Here is a 7,834-nt window from a genome sequence, read left to right as displayed (position 1 = left end):
ATACCTCGCAGCCAAACCTAACATCTAAGACTCCGAGGTCCAAACCAGGACGCCTGCCGGGTATGGGGTGTTGGAAATACGCCCTAGAGGCAATAATAAAAGGATTATTATTATATTTCCTTGTTCACGATAATTATCTTTTATTCATGCTATAATTGTGTTATCCGGAAATCGTAATACATGTGTGAATACATAGGCACCAACATGTCCCTAGTAAGCCTCTAGTTGACTAGCTCGTTGATCAATAGATAGTCATGGTTTCCTGACTATGGACATTGGATGTCATTGATAACGAGATCACATCATTAGAAGAATGATGTGATGGACAAGACCCAATCCTAAACATAGCACAAGATCGTATAGTTCGTTTGCTAGAGTTTTTCCAATGTCAAGTATCTTTTCCTTAGACCATGAGATCGTGTAACTCCCGGATACCGTAGGAGTGCTTTGGGTGTACCAAACGTCACAACGTAACTGGGTGACTATAAAGGTATACTACGGGTATCTCCGAAAGTGTCTGTTGGGTCGACACGGATCAAGACTGGGATTTGTCACTCCGTATGACAGAGAGGTATCTCTGGGCCCACTCGGTAATGCATCATCATAATGAGCTCAAAGTGACCAAGTGTCTGGTCACGGGATCATGCATTATGGTACGAGTAAAGTGACTTGCCGGTAACGAGATTGAACGAGGTATTGGGATACCGACGATCGAATCTCGGGCAAGTAACGTACCGGTTGACAAAGGGAATTGTATACGGGGTTGCTTGAATCCTCGACATCGTGGTTCATCCGATGAGATCATCGAGGAGCATGTGGGAGCCAACATGGGTATCCAGATCCCGCTGTTGGTTATTGACCGGAGAGCCGTCTCGGTCATGTCTACATGTCTCCCGAACCCGTAGGGTCTACACACTTAAGGTTCGGTGACGCTAGGGTTGTAGAGATATGAATATGCGGTAACCCGAAAGTTGTTCGGAGTCCCGGATGAGATCCCGGACGTCACGAGGAGTTCCGGAATGGTCCGGAGGTGAAGAATTATATATAGAAGTGCAGTTTCGGCCATCGGGAGAGTTTCGGGGGTCACCGGTATAGTACCGGGACCACCGGAAGGGTTCCGGGGGTCCACCGGGTGGGGCCACCCATCCCGGAGGGCCCCATGGACTGAAGTGGGGAGGGGAACCAGCCCATAGTGGGCTGGTGCGCCCCCTTTGGCCCACCCCATGCGCCTAGGGTTGGGAACCCTAGGGTGGGGAGGGCCCCACCTGGCTTGAGGGGCACTCCACCCCTTGGCCGCCGCCCCCCTAGGAGGTCCCATCTCCTAGGGCCGGCGCCCCCCCTAGGGGAGCCTATATAAAGGGGGGGGAGGGAGGGGCAGCCGCACCCTTGACTCTTGGCGCCTCCCTCTCCCCTACTACACCTCTCCCTCTCGCAGTAGAGCGGCGAAGCCCTGCTGCGGTGACTCCTACATCCACCACCACACCGTCGTGCTGCTGGATCTTCATCAAACTCTCCTTCCCCCTTGCTAGATCAAGAAGGAGGAGACGTCACGCTGACCGTACGTGTGTTGAACGCGGAGGTGCCGTCCGTTCGGCGCTAGGATCTTCGGTGATTTGGATCACGTCGAGTACGACTTCCTCATCCCCGTTCTTTGAACGCTTCCGCGCGTGATCTACAAAGGTATGTAGATGCAATCCGATCACTCATTGCTAGATGAACTCATAGATGGATCTTGGTGAAATCGTAGGAAATTTTTTGTTTTCTGCAACGTTCCCCAACAGTGGCATCATGAGCTAGGTCTATGCGTAGTTCTTTTTGCACGAGTAGAACACAATTTGTCGTGGGCGTAGATGTTGTCAACTTTCTTGCCACTACTAGTCTTATTTTGCTTCAGCGGTATTGTGGGATGAAGCGGCCTGGACCAACCTTACACGTACGCTTACGTGAGACCGGTTCCACCAACTGACATGCACCAGTTGCATAAGGTGGCTGGCGGGTGTCTGTCTCTCCCACTTTAGTTGGAGCGGATTCGATGAAAAGGGTCCTTATGAAGGGTAAATAGAAGTTGACAAATCACGTTGTGGCTTTCATGTAGGTAAGAAAACGTTCTTGCTAGAACCCTATTGCAGCCACGTAAAACTTGCAATAGAGGACGTCTAACTTGTTTTTGCAGTAAGTGTTTTGTGATGTGATATGGCCAAAGTTGTGATGAATGATGAATGATATATATGTGATGTATGAGATGTTCATGCTATTGTAATAGGAATCACGACTTGCATGTCGATGAGTATGACAACCGGCAGGAGCCATAGGGTTGTCTTTATTTTTGCATGACCTGCGTGTCATTGAGAAACGCCATGTAAATTACTTTACTTTATTGCTAAACGTGTTAGCCATAGTAGTAGAAGTAATAGTTGGCGAGCAACTTCATGGAGACACGATGATGGAGATCATGGTGTCATGCCGGTGACAAGATGATCATGGAGCCCCAAGATGGAGATCAAAGGAGCTATGTGATATTGGCCATATCATGTCACTATTATTATTTGATTGCATGTGATGTTTATCATGTTTTTGCATCTTGTTTACTTAGAACGACGGTAGTAAATAAGATGATCCCTCATAATAATTTCAAGAAAGTGTCCCCCCTAACTGTGCACCGTTGCGACAGTTCGTTGTTTCGAAGCACCACGTGATGATCGGGTGTGATAGATTCCAACGTTCACATACAACGGGTGTAAGACAGATTTACAAATGCAAACACTTAGGTTGACTTGATGAGCCTAGCATGTACAGACATGGCCTCGGAACACAGAAGACCGAAAGGTCAAGCATGAGTCGTATAGAAGATACGATCAACATGAAGATGTTCACCGATGTTGACTAGTCCGTCTCACGTGATGATCGGACACGGCCTAGTTAACTCGGATCATGTTATACTTAGATGACTGGAGGGATGTCTATCTAAGTGGGAGTTCATTGAATAATTTGATTAGATGAACTTAATTATCATGAACTTAGTCTAAAATCTTTACAACATGTATTGTAGATCAAATGGCCAACGTTGTCCTCAACTTCAACGCGTTCCTAGAGAAAACCAAGCTGAAAGACGATGGCAGCAACTATACGGACTGGGTCCAGAACCTGAGGATCATCCTCATAGCTGCCAAGAAAGATTATGTCCTACAAGCACCGCTAGGTGAAGCACCTGCTCTCCCTGCAGAACAAGACGTTATGAACGCTTGGCAGACACGTACCGATGACTACTCCCTCGTTCAGTGCGGCATGCTTTACAGCTTAGAGCCGGGGCTCCAAAAGCGTTTTGAGAGACACGGAGCATATGAGATGTTCGAAGAGCTGAAAATGGTTTTTCAAGCTCATGCCCGGGTCGAGAGATATGAAGTCTCCGACAAGTTCTTCAGATGTAAGATGGAGGAAAACAGTTCTGTCAGTGAGCACATACTCACTATGTCTGGGTTACATAACCGCTTGACTCAGCTGGGAGTTAATCTCCCGGATGACACGGTCATTGACAGAATCCTTCACTCGCTTCCACCGAGCTACAAGAGCTTTGTGATGAACTTCAATATGCAGGGGATGAAAAAGACCATTCCTGAAGTATTTGCAATGCTGAAATCAGCAGAGGTAAAAGTCAAAAAGGAACATCAAGTGTTGATGGTGAATAAAACCACTAAGTTCAAGAAGGGCAAGGGTAAGAAGAACTTCAAGAAGGACGGCAAGGGAGTTGCCGCGTCCGGTAAGCAAGCTGCCGGGAAGAAGCCAAAGAATGGACCCAAGCCCAAGACTGAGTGTTTTTATTGCAAGGGAAGTGGTCACTGGAAGTGGAACTGCCCCAAATACTTAGCGGACAAGAAGGCCGGCATCACGAAAGGTATATGTGATATACATGTAATTGATGTGTACCTCACCAGTACTCGTAGTAGCTCCTGGGTATTTGATACCGGTGTGGTTGCTCACATTTGTAACTCAAAGCAGGAGCTGCGGAATAAGCGGAGACTGGCGAAGGACGAGGTGACGATGCGCGTCGGGAATGGTTCCAAGGTCGATGTGATCGCCGTCGGCACACTACCTCTACATTTACTTACGGGATTAGTTTTAAACCTCAATAATTGTTATTTAGTGCAAGCTTTGAGCATGAACATTGTATCAGGATCTCGTTTAATTCGAGATGACTACTCATTTAAATCCGAGAATAATGGTTGTTCTATTTATATGAGAGATATGTTTTATGGTCATGCTCCGATGGTGAATGGTTTATTCTTAATGAATCTCGAGCGTAATGCTACACATATTCATAGTGTGAATACCAAAAGATGTAAGGTTGATAATGATAGTCCCACATACTTGTGGCACTGCCGCCTTGGTCACATAGGTGTCAAACGCATGAAGAAGCTCCATGCAGATGGACTTTTAGAGTCTCTTGATTACGAATCATTTGACACGTGCGAACCATGCCTCATGGGTAAAATGACCAAGACTCCATTCTCCGGAACAATGGAGCGAGCAACCAACTTATTGGAAATCATACATACTGATGTGTGCGGTCCAATGAGTGTTGAGGCTCGCGGTGGCTATCGTTATGTTCTCACCCTCACTGATGACTTGAGTAGATATGGGTATGTCTATTTAATGAAACACAAATCTGAGACCTTTGAAAAGTTCAAGGAATTTCAGAGTGAGGTTGAGAATCAACGTGACAGGAAAATCAAGTTCTTGCGATCAGATTGTGGAGGAGAATACTTGAGTCGCGAGTTTGGCACACACTTAAGAAAATATGGAATAGTTTCACAACTGACGCCGCCTGGAACACCTCAGCGTAATGGTGTGTCCGAACGTCGTAATCGCACTCTATTAGATATGGTGCAATCTATGATGTCTCTTACTGATTTACCGCTATCATTTTGGGGCTCTGCTTTAGAGACTGCCGCATTCACTTTAAATAGGGCTCCGTCGAAATCCGTTGAGATGACACCGTATGAATTATGGTTTGGGAAGAAACCTAAACTGTCGTTTCTAAAAGTTTGGGGATGCGATGCTTATGTCAAGAAACTTCAACCTGAAAAGCTCGAACCCAAGTCGGAAAAATGCGTCTTCATAGGATACCCTAAAGAAACTATTGGTATACCTTCTACCTCAGATCCGAAGGCAAGATCTTTGTTGCCAAGAATGGATCCTTTCTAGAGGAGTTTCTCTCGAAAGAAGTAAGTGGGAGGAAAGTAGAACTTGATGAAGTATTACCTCTTGAACCGGAAAATGGCGCAACTCAAGAAAATGTTCCTGAGGTGCCTGCACCGACTAGAGAGGAAGTTAATGATGATGATCATGAAACTTCAGATCAAGTTGCTACTGAAGTTCGTAGGTCCACAAGGACACGTTCCGCACCAGAGTGGTACGGCAACCCTATCTTGGAAATCATGTTGTTAGACAACAGTGAACCTTCAAACTATGAAGAAGCGATGGCGGGCCCGGATTCCGACAAATGGCTGGAAGCCATGAAATCCGAGATAGGATCCATGTATGAAAACGAGTATGGACTTTGACTGACTTGCCCGTTGAGCGGCGAGCCATAGAAAATAAATGGATCTTTAAGAAGAAGACAGACGCGGATGGAAATGTGACCATCTATAAAGCTCGGCTTGTCGCTAAGGATTATCGACAAGTTCAAGGGGTTGACTACGATGAGACTTTCTCACCCGTAGCGAAGCTGAAGTCCGTCCGAATCATGTTAGCAATTGCCGCATTCTATGATTATGAGATATGGCAAATGAACGTCAAAACGACATTCCTTAATGGTTTCCTTAAGGAAGAATTGTATATGATGCAGCCGGAAGGTTTTGTCGATCCTAAGAATGCTGACAAGGTGTGCAAGCTCCAACGCTCGATTTATGGGCTGGTGCAAGCATCTCGGAGTTGGAACATTCGCTTTGATGAGATGATCAAAGCGTTTGGGTTTATGCAGACTTATGGAGAAGCCTGCGTTTACAAGAAAATGAGTGGGAGCTCTGTAGCATTTCTCATATTATATGTAGATGACATACTTTTGATGGGAAATGATATAGAACTTTTGGACAGCATTAAGTCCTACTTGAATAAGAGTTTTTCAATGAAGGACCTTGGAGAAGCTGCTTATATATTAGGCATCAAGATCTATAGAGATAGATCAAGACGCCTCATAGGTCTTTCACAAAGCACATACCTTGATAAGATATTGAAGAAGTTCAATATGGATCAGTCTAAGAAGGGGTTCTTGCCTGTGTTGCAAGGTGTGAAATTGAGCTCAGCTCAATGTCCGACCACGGCAGAAGATATAGAAGAGATGAGTGTCATCCCCTATGCCTCAGCCATAGGGTCTATTATGTATGCCATGCTGTGTACCAGACCTGATGTAAACCTTGCCGTAAGTTTGGTAGGTAGGTACCAAAGTAATCCCGACAAGGAACACTGGACAGCGGTCAAGAATATCCTGAAGTACCTGAAAAGGACTAAGGACATGTTTCTCGTTTATGGAGGTGACGAAGAGCTCGTCGTAAAGGGTTACGTCGATGCTAGCTTCGACACAGATCTGGATGACTCTAAGTCACAAACCGGATACGTGTATATGTTGAATGGTGTTGCAGTAAGCTGGTGCAGCTGCAAGCAGAGCGTCGTGGCGGGATCTACATGTGAAGCGGAGTACATGGCGGCCTCGGAGCCAGCGCATGAAGCAATTTGGGTGAAGGAGTTCATCACCGACCTAGGAGTCATACCCAATGCGTCGGGGCCGATCAAACTCTTCTGTGACAACACTGGAGCTATTGCACGTGCCAAGGAGCCCAGGTTTCACAAGAAGACCAGGCACATCAAGCGTCGCTTCAACTCCATTCGTGAAAATGTTCAAGATGGAGACATAGATATTTGTAAAGTACATACGGACCTGAATGTCGCAGATCCGTTGACTAAACCTCTCCCTAGGGCAAAACATGATCAACACCAGAACTCTATGGGTGTTCGATTCATCACAATGTAACTAGATTATTGACTCTAGTGCAAATGGGAGACTGTTGGAAATATGCCCTAGAGGCAATAATAAAAGGATTATTATTATATTTCCTTGTTCATGATAATTGTCTTTTATTCATGCTATAATTGTGTTATCCGGAAATCGTAATACATGTGTGAATACATAGACACCAACATGTCCCTAGTAAGCCTCTAGTTGACTAGCTCGTTGATCAATAGATAGTCATGGTTTCCTGACTATGGACATTGGATGTCATTGATAACGATATCACATCATTAGAAGAATGATGTGATGGACAAGACCCAATCCTAAACATAGCACAAGATCGTATAGTTCGTTTGCTAGAGTTTTTCCAATGTCAAGTATCTTTTCCTTAGACCATGAGATCGTGTAACTCCCGGATACCGTAGGAGTGCTTTGGGTGTACCAAACGTCACAACGTAACTGGGTGACTATAAAGGTATACTACGGGTATCTCCGAAAGTGTCTGTTGGGTTGACATGGATCAAGACTGGGATTTGTCACTCCGTATGACAGAGAGGTATCTCTGGGCCCACTCGGTAATGCATCATCATAATGAGCTCAAAGTGACCAAGTGTCTGGTCACGGGATCATGCATTATGGTACGAGTAAAGTGACTTGCCGATAACGAGATTGAACGAGGTATTGGGATACCGACGATCGAATCTCGGGCAAGTAACGTACCGATTGACAAAGGGAATTGTATACGGGGTTGCTTGAATCCTTGACATCGTGGTTCATCCTATGAGATCATCGAGGAGCATGTGGGAGCCAACATGGGTATCCAAATCC

The sequence above is a fragment of the Triticum urartu genome, chromosome 6 (assembly GCF_003073215.2).
Source record: "Triticum urartu cultivar G1812 chromosome 6, Tu2.1, whole genome shotgun sequence".
NCBI lineage: Eukaryota > Viridiplantae > Streptophyta > Magnoliopsida > Poales > Poaceae > Triticum > Triticum urartu.
Note: the sequence above shows the minus strand (reverse complement) of the source record.